Source organism: Furipterus horrens, unplaced genomic scaffold (assembly GCF_987537825.1).
Source record: "Furipterus horrens unplaced genomic scaffold, mFurHor1.1.pri manual_scaffold_17, whole genome shotgun sequence".
Taxonomy (NCBI): domain Eukaryota; kingdom Metazoa; phylum Chordata; class Mammalia; order Chiroptera; family Furipteridae; genus Furipterus; species Furipterus horrens.
Window position 1 is genome coordinate 19479899 of NW_028327187.1, and position 19930 is coordinate 19499828.

At 36.5% G+C, this 19930-nt stretch overlaps 1 protein-coding gene and 1 non-coding gene across 8 annotated transcripts in view; both read left to right on the forward strand.

Moving 5' to 3' along the window:
- Positions 1-19930, forward strand: part of FGF13 (fibroblast growth factor 13) — a 554123-nt gene that overhangs the window by 511438 nt on the left and 22755 nt on the right. The gene's annotated exons all lie outside the window — the stretch shown is intronic.
- On the forward strand, positions 10181-10287 carry LOC149990620 (U6 spliceosomal RNA). Its single transcript, XR_016508846.1, has one exon. It is a non-coding gene; the product is annotated as a U6 spliceosomal RNA (small nuclear RNA).

Genomic DNA, 19930 nt, shown 5'->3' on the forward strand with positions numbered 1-19930 from the left:
CTGCCTTTTATTCTGTTATATGGATCACTTTTCCTTGCTCATATATAAAGCTAGTCCTTACAGTTTGTACTGGATTCAACCCCATACTCTTACTCAGGATTATCAGAGGTTGCCAGAAATTGGTCCCCATCCCTTCAGTATCATAAAATTTTCCTCTCTAATATGTAACCTCCCTTAGCATATAAACATGCTCTTATTTTCCCCATTTAAATAAGAAAAATTTCCATTTATTATACATCCCTCACCAGCTACCAACCCATTTATCAGTTTCCTGTTACTGCAAACCCTTTAAAGAATTATGTACTCATCTTCATTTCATCCCCTCCTAGTCTCTCTTAAATCTATTCCAAGTAGGCTTCTCCCCCTTCATCATTCTACCCAATTACTCTTCTCAAAGATACCAACTACCTCTTTATTTCCCAATTTAGTGACTAGTCCTCAGTCGTCCTCTTATCTGACCTGACAATGGTAGTTGATGCAGTTCAGTGCTTCTTCTGCCTGAAAACTCTTTCTTCAGTGTGCTTGCAGGATACCACATTCTCTTGGTTTTTCCTCCTCCCTCACTGGCTAGTCCTTCTAAGTCTCCTTCGCTGATTCTTTCTTATTTTTCTCACCTTTAGATTTTGGTGGGTTCCAGGGGTCAGTGCTTGGACCTGATCTGTTCTCTATATTTATTCTCTTGATGTATCATTCTCAAGACTTCAAATACTATCTATACATGGATGACTCCTCTAAATCTTCAGCTTGGACCTCTTACCTAAAATCAATTACTTCCTTGACACCTCCATTTGGATGCCTAGTTAGCATCTTTCAGTTAACTTGTCCAAATAGCAATCATCCTACCCCTTTCCCAAGTTTGCTCTCACCCACAGTCTTCTCCATATCAATAAATGACTACTTCATCCTTCCAGTTGCTTGGGTCAATGTCCTTGGAGTTGCCTTGCCTCTTTTCTTTATCTAATAGTACATACCCAGTGCATCAGCAAATCTTGATATTTTTTTCTTCAAAATATATGCCCCATAGAAAACAGTTTTCATACCATTTATGCCTCTTAGGTCCACCCTGTCATACCCAGATTCTGGTAACAGCCTCCTAATGAGGCTTCCTTCTTTCATCCTATGCCTCTTCACTCTGTTATCCACATAGTCATCCTTTTCAGGTCCTGTAATAACTCCTCTATTCAGATTCCTCTAGTGGCTTCCTCAGAATGAATTCCAAAGTCCTTAGTAAGACCCTCTGTGACGTGGTCTTTCATCTGTCTGTCTGACTGCTCCCTTCTAATAACTCACTAGCTTCTCTCTCACCACTTACTATGCTCAAGTTTCTTTGGCTTTCAAGCTTCATGACAAGCCCTCCCCTGCTTTGGCGTGTTTGCACTGGCTGTTTCTTCTGCCTGGACTCCTTTTCCCCAGGCATCCTCATTACTCACTTTCTCACTACTTTCAGGTCTTTGTTCAAATATCACCTTATCACAGAGGCTTCCCTAACTGATTTAAAATAGCACATTTCACCCTCATTTTCTATTTCCCATTGTCCACTATTTATATAGCATGTGTACATAGGTGAAGTCGTGACAAACATGTTTAATGTTTATTTGTTGAATAAAATGTTTATTTGTGTATTGTTCATATCTATATACTAGAATGTTACTTACAGGCAGGAATTTTGTTCACTGTTTTTGTTGAATTAATGAGTGAATATGTACATGCTTATTTGTCTCCCTCTACTAGAATGTCAGCTCCTTGAGGGCAGGTTCTTTGTTTTGTTTAGTGATCTATTCTGAATGTATGGAACAGTGCCTAGCATATAGTAGGTGCTCAATAAATGCATGTTGAAATAGTTAATTATTAATCAGTTCATGCTTCAAACAACTTTTAAGAGTAAGGTTCAAACTCAGATCAATGTGATGAATCAATATCCAAGTGTTGTATGAGGAAAACGTTGATAAACATTCACTGTATTTTTAAGACTTTTAATTTTATTTTACTCCTTGATGTGTGGGAAATGCTGATTTATTTTTTCAATACTGATAAATATAAATATGAAAACCAGAGGTTTTTCTTGCAGGAAGCAGTGATAGCATTCAGCCTAATGTACCTTGAACTCCTATAAGGCATTCATTGGTTCCTTTCTCACTTGTTTAGGTTTGTTGCTAGGATACATTTATTATGAATATTTTAATTATATATTTTCCCCTAAGGGTTATGTAATCACCTTTAATATCTTCTTAATATCCTTTATGATGATGTAGATTAATAATGGGGATGATGATAATGATGGTGGTGGTGGTGATGTGGGTGTGCCACAGCTGAAGAACAGCTTTGAGACTTGCTGTTCAGCTCATACACACACATACACACAGCCCACTCGCTACTAAAAAAATTATAAAATGGGTCAGTCTTATAACGTATTTTTTAAAGATGTGCAATTACACCTATTCCCTAGGTTAACTCAAGTTATACTAATTCCTTCTTTATCAAGGGTCTTGAGATAACCTGATTTAATGAAATGATGTATATATAGTTCATATCTCAGTTGTTTACATGTGAATTTAAGTTATCTGACGACTGCAGAAAAGCCGATTTCTCTGAACTTTTTTATTTCTATTTTTTATTTTATATAAAAATGGAAAGAAGTTTAAACATCACCCCAAACTCACCACCAAGAGATTTTGGTGTCTGTCACCCACGTGCCTCGATATAGATATATACGTGTGTTTGTGTGTGTGTGTGTGTGTGTACACACTTGATTCTACATAAGTGTTTTAATTCAATATGTGGTATTCAGTAACTTGCTTTTTGCACTTACATTTTGTACACATACTTCAATGTCAATAGATGTACAAGCACATTATTTTTTAAATGTGAATAATATTATATGTATGTGCCATAATTTGCTTAGCCAATCTTGTTGATTGTTTAGATTGTTTCCTTTTTATTATTGTTATGAAACAATTGCATGGTAAACATCTTTATGCATGTATTTTTTCCATTTGATTTGCAAGTATTTTTAAAGTTTCCTCTTCAATGTCATTATTTTGTACTCTGTATAAATGGATTGCTAAACAATATGTTTCTTCCCTATTTTGTTTTTAAATTATTATGCTTCAAAGTAGCAACATTTGAACAAGTGAATTTTACTGTATAATTTGCCTAGACCCCTCTTAAAGTACATTCAAAGAGAATCAGAAGGGTTCATTAACAGAAAGCTATTTTAGTTAAAGATCAAAACTGTAGAACATTTTCACTTAAAATATACCAACCTTATCTTCTTGACATTTTTTGTTATATTTGATGCTGACAATAAAACTTTGCAATAAGCTGTAATTTCTGCACTTATGCATATTCAGGTCTGAAAATTGAAAAAATATGACAGGTTTGCATGTGGCAACTTTCCTCCGACACATTTCTTTCCTATCTGATTCTGACACTTCAGTCTTTGAAACAGTTCCCATGAGCAATACTGAGAATCAGACTATTTAGATCTAAATGAAAAAACACAAGATCTTCTAATGCTTGTATATAGCACCTGGAAGCCCCTTTTTTATTGACTTTATTAGGGTGACATTGGTTAATAAAATAGAGGTTTCAGGTCTACAGTTCAATAATACATTATCTGTATATTGTATTGTGTTCATCACCCTAAGTCAAGTCTCAGTTGACTTGGAAGCCTCTTTGAAGAAGTGCTGAAAAGTACATCATGCTGTTATTTGTTATGCACACAGGAGAAATCCTAAAGATATTTTAGGGGAAAGCAGGAGAGGGAATTTAGAGTTAGTAAGGACAGCATGGGAACAGGGGTGAGGGAGGGAGCCCCAATTCACATTATTAAAGTGACATATTTCCAGTATAGTCTTGTCAACTTATATGTAGGTTGCATTTCACTTTCATGCAGAAGTAATCACATTTCACTTAACTTTTAGAAGAAGCCAGGGAAGGCAGAAAAAGAGAGAGAGCTTTTATTGGAAAAAGTCTAGGTTTAGCATCAGGTGAAAGGGTTATTGATAGTTGTCTGAAGTAGACTGGATCCTTATAAAATCACCTTCTTCTGTGCCATATACAGAGCCAGACTAAGTGCATAGGAGTACATTTGCTACCCAGTTATCCAAAATTCACTACAATTTCTGTAAAGTTTTGTTGTCCTTTGTTGTGAAGGACCTTACAGGTCATGTAAAAGAAGGCCACTTCTTCCCTTTTAGAGCTAAGCTCTCTTATCTTTTCCTTGATTGTATCCTTTCCCAAAGACATGTGGACTGGATCCATTAATTATTCTTAAACCCACAATTTATCTCCTTGACTACTGGCTTTTTCCATTTGGCATACAGATCATTTCATCCTAAAAAAGCCCCTCATGAAACTCTGGTTCCCCTTCAAATTGCTTGCCTGTCTCTTTTCCTTGATAGCCAGTAGCCAAATTAATCTGTCTTTGCTTTCTCATCTACTTCTTAATTCCTCGACCCTTTTCATTCTGTCTTCTGCCCTCATTATCATTGTTAAATGTCTGTTGCTAAGGTCACTAGTAACCATGAAATAAGATGCATTGTTCCCTTCAGTTCTTACCTTATTTCTGCTTTCTGTAGCATTGGACTGTGTTGGTCACCTCCTACTCATTGACACTAACTCTTCTCTTGGGCTTTCACAACACTGTCTTCTCTCTATTCCATACCACCACTCATTTTTCTTTTGATTCCCCCCTTTTCTTTACCTCTTTTAAAATACTGATAGCTTCCCTACTCCCAGGTCCCAGCCTCAGTGGCTATCTTGTATTCTGCATGTATTCTCTGAATTATTAAATGTATTCTCATGGCTCCAGGTACCATCCATATGCAGACAACTTCCCGCTTGAGAACCAGACCTGTGTATCCTGCTGGCTACCCCACATCTCCATTTTTCTTACTCCTCGATGGCTCTTCAAACTCAAAATAGCCAACACTACATCTGTCTCCAGAATATAACAGAACAGTCTGCTTCTCGTCCCGTGGCAACAGCTTTTTGATGTCCTAGGTTTAAACAGGTTCCAGCATCATTAATAAATGATATTTAATATCTGTCTTCAAGATGCTTTCAGTGGTTAAGAGTGAGGGCTCTGCCAGACTAAATGGGCTCAAAACACAGATCAACTGCTTATACAGTCTTTGATTCTTGGTTAAAGGAGTTAATCCTCCTGCTCTCTAGTTTTTCATCTATAAAATTGGGATAATTGTAAGATAGAGCTCCTTAAAAGAATTAAATAAGATGACGCACAGCATTTTAAAGAGTTAAACACAGAATCAATAAATATTTGGTCTTAGTATTTGCTGTTACAGTCCATATAGTGATGTGCTGATTTCAGGCCAATATGTAGGATTGTATAAATCTTGGAAGACTATGAGGATCTTATCATTATATTGCCATATTTTGCCTTTTTTCCAAGACTGAATTAATAAGATTTGTACAAAGTCAAAAAGTACAATTATTTGCAGAGGACAAAGTGATCCACAAGGCCACCATACCCATCACTGCCGCTGGATAATTCGAAAGGAAAAGGTAACTCAACGAGCCATCCATTCCCCACCTAACCTCACAAGTGAAGAAAGGAAATCTGAAGTGAAATGTTGAATCAGCTGCTGTTGGGAGACCCTGGTCTGCACTCTATCTGTATGCTTACTAAAGGGAGCGCAGGGCAGGGTTTCCCATACAGAGGGCACAGGCTACCACCGCATGGCAAAGGCTGACTGGAACTCAATTTCAAAGCCATTTCACTTGGAACCTACCCCACCAGTCCAGAGCTTCATGAAAATTCAACTGGTCTGCTGGTAAGAAACTCAACCCTGATAAGTCTCTGCAGTATTTTTTTTTTTTAATTGAGGTAACTGGTCCATTGTAACTGTCTTATACACTTAGGATGAACAAGAATTTTAACTTTTCTAATTGAGCACCTCTCTCTCCCACTCTTTCTCCTTCTCCTTCCCTATCTTTAAAGGAATACTGATTTTGTGCATGTTTATTTTCTGTTTATGATTGTAATGTATGTTTTTTGTAGAAAAAAGGGGAAATATAAAATACTAGCCATAAGAATATCTCCTAATGAGACAACCAATGTTAATACTCTTTTAACATTCCTTATATTGGCTTTCTCTTTCTCTCAAGAGATAGAGATAGAAACAGAGCAATAGATTTAGAATCACACTATACATACCATGCTTGAAGTCTTCTAATTATTGTGAATATTCTCTCATATATTAAAATCTTTTGCACATCATTTTTATGTCTGCATAATGTCTATTTAAGTTGTTCTCTGTTTCTTTATTTTTGTGAACAGGGAACTGTTCACATCTAAGTGTGTGCTACCTCTATGTCTAGGTGAGGGCACTTGAATTCCTCAAAAAGTGCTAGGAAATGGAATAGTTAATAATGTATGGTTAACAATATAAATTATGTATTCTTTTGTATTCTCATATATGATAGTCATATATACTTACACATATATCACTTTAAAATAGTGTTTTCACATTCATTTCTTTGTTTTATTCTTACAACCACCTTGTGAGATAGATAGGGCAAAATTATTATGTCTTCATAGATGAGGAAACTGATGTTCAGAGAGATGAAGAGATTTGTCAAAGAACACAGTAAATAAGTGGAAGAATTGAAATTTGAACTCAAGTTTTCTGATTCCAATCCAATCCTTTTTTCAGTACCAACCTCTCTACTTTATTTAAGTGCTCCTTATTAGCATTTCTTGCTTGAATATTCTCTTATACACATTTTTTGGTCATAACTTAGTTGAATTTAGCTTTCTCACCAATTTCCTTATTAGCAGAAAATTGAATATGGCTAGATCCTAACAATAAAAACACATCACGTTTTTTCTTTCAGAAATGCAAATGTGCTGTATGTTATACCTGGAAAAAACTCTTAGATGTTGGATTCTTATTGATGATGTTTATGTGGTACCTTACATAGCAATTCAGGCTTTTCTCAGAAAGAGGAAAATTCATTCTGTTTCTCTAAAAGTTTAGGGAAGCTGGACTGCAGTCATTCAGAGTTTGGACATCTTGATTTCAAAATGTGGATAGCTAGGTTAAGAAATTTATTATAGCTACCAGGAAATTAAACCTTAGGACAAAACTCCCCTATCAAAACTTCTTGAAGATAGGATATATGCTTTTAAAAAAAACCACTGGCTAAAGAGTGCCAATGAGAATAGTCCAGCCTACAACCAGCCTTTAATTTCTTGTATGTCATCTACTCTTTTCAGTTAAGATATCAAGGCTATAGTGGAGCAGGACTGAGTGTGTGTGTGTGTGTGTGTCGAGAGGAGAGATCCAGTGATAAAGAGACTAAATGTGCCCAAACTTGGAACTGGGTCCCTCCTCATCTAATGAGAGTGTGCTGATGACCATGTGCCTCCCTAATGTAGTAAATGGCATTATTGCTCCTTGCTTTTTTTTTTCTACAGCAGCTTAATGTTCTTGATTATTAAAATAGGACCTTTTAAAATTTATTTTTATTGTATTTTTTCCATTACCAACTATCCACCCCACCCTCAGTAGTCACCACATTGTTGTCCATGTCTGTGGGCCCTTTTTCCTTTTTGCTCAATCCCTCCACTTCTAACCGACCCCCACCCCAAGAGCTGTCAGGACCTTTTGATGCTCTGTTTTATCCTGGGCCCTATTAAAAAAAGTGACCAGGCACACACTTCTGCTACCTATTTTATATAAGGGTAAATATTTTGTTTTTCTCTCACGAATTAAGTGCCATTCCATCTCAGCTAAACTGCCTGCATTTAATGAGCACTTACAGAATACTGAAATGATCTATAGCAAAATAATCTGCATATTCTTTATAAACAGTAATGAAATTCTTTCAACTGTATCCCTTTGCTCAGAATTAGTATTTGGGCATTAACTACAGTATGACAAGTGCTTAAGGTAAATTTTGAAGGACCCCGCCAGAAAGATAGTACATTGTAGATAATGGATTCTAAGAGTTTGTGAAATATTTCAAAATTATTTTCCCTGTATCTTCCTAAAAGTCACAGGTATCGGCTCACCCACTATTCCTTCAAACCAAGCAGGAAAAATAGCAATAAGTACAATTGCTGTTCAACACTGTGAAACTGTCTTATGTACATAATCAGATCAAGAATAACCTGAAACCATAAGAGCCTTGGCTTCAACCAAACCCCAGAGTCAACATTAATGTAATATTTGAAGAATTAACACAGCTTCCCGGGTCTTACAGGACCAAAAAGTGGCAGATAGCCCAGCTTTGTCCCTTCAAATTCATTATTAATGAAGGAATTTTAGGCTTTAGTAAGGCCTGGATCTTGTCTTGGTAGGATCTCTGGAAACTAAGCTAGAGAATACTCTCTAGGGCTAGAAGATTATGATGCGACTAAAGAAGCAGACTCTAAGGCACTGGGAACCTCTGTCAGAGAAACAGACATTTGCTGTGTTCCCTTCCTTCCAGGGAGCTCATTGGGTCAATGTGTCCTTTAGTGTTGGCCATGCACAGCTGAATTTAAAAACAAAGTAGGCAGCAACCAAAGAACACATCAATGAGTGGAACAACACACTGTACACCACTCCCTCATCGACAAATACACCTTTAAAAATAAATAAAGACAATGTAGTAATAAAACTAAGGGGAGCAGTGATAAGGAAGGTAGAAAAGGGGCAGAAGGAAATACCTTACATTTTTGTTTCTATGGTTTGTCAGAGGCAAACTCATTACTATATGTTGCCTGACTTCTTGGAGCTAGATCATTGTTGGATATTTGTAGAGAGATGTTCGCTTTCTTCACCTCTTTCTTTCCCTGTTTCTTGGTCCATCTGTCACTGCTTCTTTTAAAAAATGGTAAAATAAGTTTTCTGGGCCCTATGTAGAAACCCTCTTGGCATTTTTGAACTGCTAAGTGTTCTATACCCAACCATCTGTGGAGGAATTTTGTTTTTTCTTTTTTTTATATTTAACATAAATTTTTATTGTTACTATGTTCCATTTTCCCTCCATACAGTTTATATTTTTGATGATGATCCAAAGGATTTTATCCAGATATTTCATAAATATACAATAGGAAAAATAAATACAAACTTAAAGTGAAAGAAAATTTTTCTTGAATTAATTTTTATTAATTCATTTTTCTTGTCTCTGTCTCTGTCTCTCTCATTCTCTCTCCCACACACAACCACAGACCAGTGATTAATGATTAGTTAACAACTGATCTCTCTTGTAACAACCTCGTTTCTTCAGTTGAACTTTATTGCTTGCTTTTCTGAATATTTTCTCCTAAAATATCTTAAATTAGGTGATTTCACAGAAAAAAATGTATGATGTAAACAGGTATTGAATATTACATTTCAGAACTGACTAATAATTTGGAATAACTTTGAGCTTCATCAGGCCCTGCCACCACCCCCAAAAAATCACATTGTTGTCCACAAGAGATTGTGTTAGCCAAAGTTTCCTCCCAGTCTGGATAGGAAGCTTTGTGCCATAACAATTTTCAGACTTCTCTGGATCAATCAAACAGATTGTTCTTACAGTAGTTACTTCCTGGGGAATTTGCCAACTAGGAATTTGTACCATTAAGCCAACACAGGCCACCAGAACATCCATACTCTCTACTTATTCATTTATGGAGCCATTTCACAAGATGCTCTTGCAGCAGCTGCCTGTTTGTAAAGGCAGTCTTGGGGGTGTGCTAAAAGAGACCTAAATAGGACTAGTAAACAATCAAATGATGACAGGTGAATCACAGCAGAAGATGCTGTGGGATTTTCTGTAGGGTTCCCCTCTGTGACTGTGAAATGACTAAAGTTGGAGCACACACACACATATCAGTTCTAACTTATTTCTGATCTAAATATGGATTTTAGATAGTTGACCAGTTTTCTTGTTATAAATGAAATTTGCCTATTTATTTGAATGTCTGTGCCTAAGGTTACCTGTAATCATATGTTGATGCATTTACCATATGCTTACATATTGGAGAAGGAGAGTAGTTGAGGATGACTCATTTGGGACTAGATAAGAGAATGCATATATAACTCAAGTATTGCCACTCTCATGGTTTAATGGATGTCTGTACAGAAGGCATGAGCTTAGAAATAACTGTCCTGGTTTCTGGTGTGGACTTAATGTGAAGGGCATCACTTGCTTTGTAGATTTTGTTCCTTGAGAATCATTAGTCGTGCTTGCTTCAGCAGCACATATACTAAAATTGGAACGATACAGAGAAGATTAGCATGGCCCCTGTGCAAGGATGACACGCAAATTCGTGAAGTGTTCCATATTTTTAAAAAAAATAATAATAATATAGGAAAGGGAGAAACCGGAGAGCTTGTATGCGTAACCCATGGGCATGGACTGGTGGGTGAGGTTGCTGGGGGAGGGGGTGCTGGGCGGGGTGGGAGCAAAGGGGAAAAAAATGGAACTATTGAGACAATATAATCAATAAAATATACCTAAAAAATTATTAGTCAATTTTCCACTATCTATGAATAAATAATGGAGGTAATGTTAATGGATTTTGTTGAGCAATTTGGCCCAGAATTGATTAGAAGCAATTAGGACATGGAAACTTGTAATTTGTTTATGCAGAAAATTTTAAATCCAGGCCAATTTAACTTTAAGTAACTTTCCAATTCTTCCTATCTAAGGAGGCTCAGAAAATACAGTCATTTTAATAATCATCTAAGCAAAATATAATTAAGAAGATAAACTTTTGCCCTGAATGCAATGCTACATAATCCAGAACTCCAAGAGAAACACCTTTGAGGTAATCTGTTCTCTTGGATTACTTACACCGATTTTTGTTTCCGTTAATCCAGAATCTAGCTTTGGGGAGTAGGGGAACTAGTCTTGTTTAAGTTGAAGCTCTTTAGAAAGTACAGGTCAGAGGCCCTAAGTGAGGCTTTGGACCAAATGATGAACAAAGGAAATGGGAAAGCTGAGAGTCTTCCAAAGCAAAGGGCCACTTCAGCTACCATGGCTGTCAGCTGGCTGGTGACAGCACCGGCAGCTACTCAGTAGGCATCAGAGCCTGCAAACTACAGCTGATTAATTCTCTGGACCTGGAGAGAGTGGGAGCTAGCTCAAAGTCATTCCCTCCTTCTTAATGGTTATCCATTAGTACAGCGTGGTGTTTTTTTCTTTTTTTTTTCCAGAGTAGATTAGAAACAATTAGCAAATGGAAAACTGAAGAGGCCCTTGCTGCTTTTAGTGTGTAGCAGCAACTTTTGAATGGAATCAAATGCCCTTTTTAGCCAGATGTGCTGTTTTACCTGAACTACATTTTATTTCTCTGTCATGGATGGATACATGCTTTATTACATCTAAAAATGGAAATTTTCTGGACACGGATTCACTATATGTGTTGCTGATTGCTGCATCTATTTTTTGATGCTTTTTAGAAAGCATTATTTGGTAAGCTAATTTTTTCATGCTGAACAATGTGTGTATATGTGTAATATATATTTGTAATATAATATATAAAAATATAATTAATTATAAAATATATAATATATAAACATATAATATATAATATATACACACACACAAAGCATATTCTAAAGACACCTTTAACTCATACTGTTAGAATATAGAACCATATTGACTTCTGTTAAGACTGTTTAATCATTCATTTTTAACTGGGAACATTTTTTATTTTACTGTACTTGTCATTACTTATTACTGTATTCTTGTGTAAAAGGGAACTATTTAGAGGGAAAAATAATAAAAATTAAAGAAACAATGGGTTTGATACTTATCAATGTTCAGAAAGTGAATCATTCAAAGCCAAGCTTATAGAAATCAGGGAAACATCATTAGGACCTCATGAATTTCAAATTTACTAATGTGAATTTTTTCATACTTTTCACATAGACTTGGATGAGGCTTTTTGTAAATGCAAATACTCTCATTTATTATACTGAAACTTTGGTGGGTGTTTTTTTTGCATTTTTATTTTACCTTCTCAAAAAAGAAGCAAAACTTGGACAATATGCAAATTTAGTTTTTATTGAGGATTGTTTTATTTTTCTCAAAGACTAAGGTGATAAAGAAGGTTACAACCACCTAGTGAAATTTGCATCACATTTAAAGAAATAGTGCCTAGTGCATGAGATTTTGTCATGGACATTTGCACAGCTTGATTCTATTTCTCATTATATCCCAATTATTGAATCAAATAAAATGAAATCATTCCTGTAGAGTGAAACACATGAAAATAGCAAACTACCCATGAAAATGAACAAAGAAATATTGATCTTTATTCCTATACCTTTATTTCCCACTTAATCTAGCAAATTCTTTCATCTTGTTTTTACTACAGTGTTCTACGTCAGATAGGTTAAATTATTGTCTAATATTATTGGTGAAAACAGAAGACTATGTGAAAACAAGGAAAACCTCAAAACAGAATCATGATGTCTCCTGGACTCCGTAGTATGGAAAGCATCTAATATAGTTAAGTAATGCACAGCAGTAACGTCATCAGAGTTCACAGTGAAATACTTTTGTTCATCCCCACTGGAGCTCCAAAGCACCAAGTGGAGTCAGCATCAGAGCTTAAAGAACTAGAACCATTAGTTGTAGGTCTCTCTGTAAAGAAAGAAAATCACAGTTTAGATACCTGTCAGAGGCACAAAGCAAAGCATTATTCTATGTCCACAATAGTCAATTGTACAGGAGCACCAGACATCTGAGAGGGTTAAGATTTGAGAGTTATACTGCTTCTAGTAAATGTTCCCAAGCTCTTATTCAGCGTGCAGAAGAAGGAGAGGGCCAAGTAAGACAGTGGCGATAGAAATTGGGTCAAAGAGGGAAAATGACTTGGACATATCCTAGTCAAGTAACCATGTGTCTTGGGTCACTTATTATGCATTCACTAGCCCTAACTCCCCCAGTGAATGTGGAGTACTGGTAATAGACTTCTGGTAAGACAATACAGTGTGTATTATCTAAAGGAGCAAAACTCCTCCAGTGTGTTTCTGTTGTATGTTTGGACTGTGCAAGATGATGTTTGAGGCAAAAATTATTCTTCCTACTTAAAATTTTATTAGGTGAATACTAAAGTGAGCGTGTATTCTCTTTGCAACTCCCTGAAATACAATAAATTTCAAATCATTTTGTTCTAAAAGTGGAAAATATTTTATGTAGATAGAGCAACATTCAAATAAAATGTATGCCACAGAGTACTTTTAGGAATGGCACTCTAAATCATTGGTTTTCCTTTCTAGACAAGGTGTAAATTGTTTAAACAAAATGTACAGGTGGGTTTCAAAAAGATCATGAGGCTGCCATCACTTATTTGCAACCCAGAAGATCTTCATGGCAGGCTGTTGCATTTTACTTATAAGGGAGTGGGTTCTAACAGTGGTTTCCCTTCACAGATTAAATTGGAGAACCAATTACATTTTAATGCCCTGATCAATATTGCATTAATAACCTATGTGATACCTATGTTCAGACATGAATACTCCAAGCATGCATTAAATTAGTAAAAGCACATGGCTTATGAAAACAGGAAGAATGGTTAAATTTATAACATCCGTTTTACAGTTAATTTTTAAAAAATCATTTTATGAAACATTTTGGCCCATTAAATTAGAAGGTATTATGTGATAGTGAAAATCTGTCATTCATTTTCCTTCAGCCATTACTTGTGTCCTTCACTAAACTGTGAAGAATTGGAGAGATAAGAAGACCAACTTCCAGGATTATATAAGGTTAAGGTTTATAGAAAAAGCAAACTGGTATTTCATCATCAGCTTGAGTTAAGATCCTGTGTTTTGACTTACATCATTGAGGTTTGATGTGAGCCAATCTCTTTCAATTTGAGGTGTTTGCTACAATATGCAGGAGATGAAGGTTTACTCACTTTGAAAAATAACTTCCTCCTTGAAGACAATTTTGAGAAAAAATTAAGCTATAACTATGTGGCCTTACAGAAATAATATTCATCATCTCTTAACCTGTAAATGAACAAGGTCACTATCATTCTTTCCATTATATAAATGATGGAAAGGTTCAAAGAATTTGCCAGAGTTTAGTAAAGGGTCTTAGTTAAATCAGTGATAGAGCCAAAGATCCCTCCCCACTAAAACTCCTTGATCTAAAAGAATGCAACTGTATTTATATAAGCTACTCCAGACACTTGAATGCTCGAACATTTTTCAGGCAAACTGAAATGTTCTTTTCTGTAATATTTTTTTAAAATTATTTATTTATTTGTTTATTTATTTTTAGAGAGAGGGGGAAAGAGAAAGAGAGGGAGAGAAACATCAGTGTGTGGTTGCCTCTCACTCGCGCCCCCAATTGGGGACCTGACGTGCAACCTAGTCATGTGCCCTGACTGGGAATCGAACCAGCGACACTTGGCTCACAGGCCGACGCTCAATCCATTGAGCCATAGCTGCGAGGGCTTCTTTTCTGTAACATTTTATAACAATGATTATTTTTCCATACTAGTAAAAGGAACTCAAATTTGTCGTAATTATACTTTTTGAATTATCTACCTAGCCAAAATAAATTTTAAAAATAATGGGAAAAGTACAGTTAGAATAATTGGATTAGCTGGTTGCTTTCATTTTAAGTGTCCATGCAAAAGGAAATGAGGTTTTAAGGATTCATTTCTTGATGTGCCGAGCAGGCTAGCTGATAGCCGTGCTAGTGATGGCAATTTCTGATCGTAATTCTTAGTAGTATTTGCTCACACCTTTCTTTAAAGGAAACCTGTCTGTTTTGACAGGCTCACATTTTTTGCTCATTCTGAAAATTACTTGGGAAAATGACTTGAGTGCAGAAAATTTATTTTTCCTCCTCTCTTAGGAAAAACATTCCTCCCTCCTGAACACAAATATTACAGTCCTGGTGAAATCTTACTGCTCACCTCCACTAGTTGGCTCCGTCTCAGTGAGGTTTTGAGCAGTTACAAATGGGGGCCTATTTCACAGTCTCCATTTTCACAACTGATCCTCAAGAAAACAGCCAATTAGGCATCATAAATATTTTACTTTCAACTTGGACATGGTCACTTTAAAAATCTGAAGCAAATCAATAAGACAAGATCTACATTAGAATCCTGTGCTGTCTCATATAGTATAGTAGTCTAAGGAGAAAGAGAGTCATCAAAGACCTATATTAATCAAACAATTCAAGTTGAAGTTTTGATTTGCGGCATCTGTGTAGTAGTCTCATTGGGGATTGGTTGTTTTCTTCCAGGAGGCAAAATGCTGGGAAATAGACTGAATTTCTATTGTGGATTACCAGAATAAACTTTCATAAAACCTAATCATCAGATTGGTTTCTTTAAGCATATGGCCACAGCCATAAAGTAAAAAAAAAAATGAGGTAATAGGTAGATAATGTTGTTCCAGGATCACATGCAATATTGTATAATATGGGGTCAAATTTTTAAAATTATTTAAATAGATTATACATGCCCATGTGACTTGAGGCAAAAGCTCCTAATTGCTTTTTAGAGGTAAAGTCAATGATTGCTAGAGATACATCTGTGGTTCTAATAAGATAATTGAAGAACATGGAGTGATTAATGTTATTTAATAGTAGATGCAGTCACATGGACACATCATCTGTGAGTTAGTGGCTTTAATGGGTTGTGTTTATTTATGATAAATGAGACCCTAGGGGGTCAAAATTAAAACTAAAGATTCAACTAAATCTTTTTATTCATTTCCAAGAATCTACTTCAGTACTTTGCCCACAGGCAATCAATTAACATATGCCAATTAATTAGCTTTGGGTTTGCTAACACTGATTTCCTATAATTCCTACAGAACAAGGCTTCATTCAAGAACAGTATGAAGGAGTAGTTTTACCAATAATTGGGAGTTGACCTCGGCATACAGGTTGATCTATGAAATGGGATAATTTCTGAAAGGCTTCAGTTGGGGTCTTTTTAAAATGTTTTATTTATTTATTTTTTAGAGAGAGGGAAAGGGAAGGAGAAATAGGAGAGAAAAACATTGATGTGAGAGAGAAACACTGATCAGTTGCCTCTCATGCGCCCCCAACTGGGAACCTTGCCCACAACCCAGGCATGTGCCCTGACTGGGACTCAAACTGGTGACCTTTTGGTTCTCAGGCCAGCACTCAACCCACTGAGCTATACCAGCCAGGGCAGTAGCGGGGGGTGGAAGTGGGGGCGGTCTTTTAATACAGGGAATTATTCTTCTTAGCACTATCAGTCAAGTCGAGTAAGGTAGGCCTTAACAATGCCTGTAGCTGGCACTTTTATTCCCTTCTGTATATGGCATTTCCATGGTTAAGATGCCTCACAATGTTCCCAAATTAGGATTTTCCAACCACTTCTGTTTTCTTGGACATTGTATCTATTTTCCAAGGTTCAGATAAATGTCTGTCTGTCATTTGTTTTGTATTTTAGCAGTAGTTACATAAAGGATTGAAAAGAAGGCTGTGTTTCCGCCACCGTTTTTTAACCACTTTGCCCTCCAGAATTAAGCTACTGGCCTGCTGGCATCTTCCAGAAAATTTGGTAGTGTTAAACCCATATGCTTCTGGGTACCAGCAATGTGAAATAGCTATTTTCATTCACTGGCTATCATAAGAACCCCAAGATGCTATGTTCTATTCCTCCAGCAAGCACAATTGAACTCCTGGCCAACCAAGAGATAGTGCCACAGGACAGTTCTTATTCTTTGTTCCTATCAGCTTTCAGAAGACACTACCTTTTGAATAGGCCTTCTTAGAAAATTTACTGAGGCAACTCTGCAATTTTCTGTCCCAACACCTATAGGATTTACATACAAATTACATTACATTTTATTCCATAGGATAAGTTATGTCAAGCCTTGTGCACACCACAGACATACTGCAAGTGTTCAATAAATGTCAGTCATTTCTATTATCAAATATCCATTATCATGACTGAGCCTCTCTAGTTGTCCTCAGGATAAAATAGCTATTAAACCCAGGTCTAGAATGCTCTTATGAAGCAACAGCTTCTTCCCTAACTAGATAGCTATGTGTTCTCAAAGACCCCGTAGCACACTATAATTACTCCTACTTCCATACTAGCCTTCCCAAACAGTACTTGCACATTTATCTCTCCTGCTTCTTTAATGAGAATGTAAACTCTGACGAAGAAAGATAGCTATGTCATGCCCCCTGCTGTATCCCTAGTGCTTAGCATAGTGTCTGAACTGAGCTTTGCGTGCATGTAGTAGGTGTTCAATAGATGTTTGCTGAAGGAAGTGTCCTAGTATCACAGGTACTAAATGACTCCCACAGAGTGATCTCCCAGAAAGGTGTGTGTTCTTCAGTTACATCCCCCAAACACAGGGTTATTGTAACCAAAATATGTGCTATGAATACATGCAAAGTATTAATATTGGCAGTTATGCCCCAATTATTAGCCTCAGATTGGATGCAACTAAGAATCATGCTTAGATATTAATTACAAGTCCTTTGATTGGGTAGTAGATAATTATCCTTTCACCATCATTATGCAATATCATTACTGATTGGATAAAATATGGTTAGGGTAGCAGCCCCTAAAAGGCACTTTCCCACTCAAGTAACTCACTCTCACACTGCAACCCCGGTAGTCCCTCATTAGCACATCTTAACCTTCTCTCACCTTTCATTTCTTCCACCTGTTATTGATAGTTTCACCAAATTATATACCTAATCTCAGTTTCTCCTATTTTCCTTTAGTTAGTAAGATCCTAAGTAAATGTTTCCTGCTCCTTTTTCATCTTTACTCTTATTCCTTTCATAATAGATTCCTCTAGTATGTACTCATATACTCCCATCCATCCATCTATCTATCTGAGCAATAATCCACTGATAGGCCAACATTGGGAGAAACAGGCTTTGAACTGCTAATTACAATCAAGTGCCTACTCAAGGTTTCCTTTTTATTGTCTGACCACTGCCAGATGAAGATGACCATGAACCAGATTACTATTACAGAGGAGCATTGTAACAGTGTTTTCCGATGCGGGTATTAATAAACAACAAGAAAGGCCAAGGAACTTGGATGTAGACAAGAAGGAGATGCATTGTTAGAATGGGACTCATTTTTAGGAGTTACAATCCAAAGTTAAGCTCTTGAGATTCATTGCCTGGCAACAGGAAAAGCTGCTTCACTCCTCAAAAGCTGAGGAAGAGCAGGGGAGTGGAGAGCAGTTCTGGAGAACTCCAGCAGTGATTTCTTAGCCAGATGTTTATAAACTATTTCTGATTCTTGAAGGTGGAGGATCCTAACCTGTGCTCTAAGGACAGGAAAAAAAGAACCGACTACCCCCAAAATGAGTTCATAGAATTTCAATACCTGCCACCACCTCATTTTAAGAACCAAATGAATAAGTCATCCACCCTGAAGCAGATTTGATGCTGACCGCAGATGTTAATTGATTGTCAGTCCTGCCCTGGTTTATACATGGGAGTGATATGACTGTTAGCAGCCATCACTGCACTGATCTTTTATTCAGGCAGAAAGTAATTGCACTTTGTATGAATGCAAATGTCCTACAATACTGCCTTTTGTTCCTGAAATTAAAACATCTGCTTTAGAAAATTCTATTCCTTCCTATGTGCTAGGCAGCCCTTTACAAATCTTAACCTATTTAATCCTCCCAACAACCCTCTGAAGAAAGTACTATTGTTTTCTTTTTAAAGGTGCAGAGGTTACAGGACTTGCCCAACATTTCCCAGTGAGACAGACCTGGGTTCTAGTTATTGTTCTTTCAGTTTGTGACTTGAAAACCTGTTGTCTCAACCAGTGTTCAACATTGTCTTAATATAAAACATAAAATGAAAAATAAAAAGAGTCTACAGTACAACAGTCCTGGGCAGCTATTTACCACTAGCCTTTAGTTAGGATTGTTTATCCACTTTTCCTTTTCCCAGTGGGCCAAGATCTACAAGCCAAGACATTTGATTGAAGTGAATATATCTTAGAAATAAATTTTCATGAAAAAGCCACTAGAGGCCTACACTTGTCGCCTTACTCTGTTTTATGAGAGTCCAGTATCTAGTCCATTAGTTTATATCCAGAATAGACTATCTTGCAAGGAATACAGCCCACTTTCTTTATAACACCTAGTTCAGGGCTCTGAACCTCTGCTACTGGCTAAATCATCACAGACATTTTATTACATACAGGTAATTCTGAGTCCACTTATTAGCAAGGCAAGTTGTAATGGAGTCCTGATGTAACACCTTGCCTCACGTAGACATAGTCATCCAGTGAGTGGAAAAGAGGTACAGTTTGCATTTATTACTGTTGACAAATTTAAACATGTTTATTTATATAAGTTGTAATTTACAATTTAAACCATTCTTTTTTCTTTCTCTTTCACTATGCTTCCTTATAAATTATTCCTTTCTCTAAACAACATCTGAAGTGTGACACTGAAGTGATTTTTTCAAATCCCATTGTACTTAATTAGCAAGTTGTGGCATATATTTCTTATTTAGCAGCCCTCTTTCTAAAAACAAAATCCTTATCTTCCCTTTGGTAAACTCAAGACAAAATGTGGTCCATGGCAAAGAAATGAGATATGAATCATTCTACACTGTTTGTTTAGCCTGATATTTCTGTGTTCTACACAGGGAAATTTAAGCACAAGTTACCCCTTACCAGTATGTCTCAGTTGGTTGATCATTGTCCCACAAAGCTCAATTCCCAGTCAGGGCACATGCCTGGGTTACAGGCTGGTCCCTGGTTGGGGTGCATGCGAGAGGCAACCAATGAATGTTTCTCTTCACACACTGATGTTTCTCTCCCTCTCTTTCTCCCTCCCTTCCCCCCTCTGTAAAAATAAATAAAATAAAATATTAAGCACAAGTTATATCAGGTTTTAAGCCCTCATAAAGGATACATCAGAGTTAAGCACTAGGTCCCTGGCCAAACTTTTCTTGATATATTTGTGTTTTAGTTAATGTATTCTAA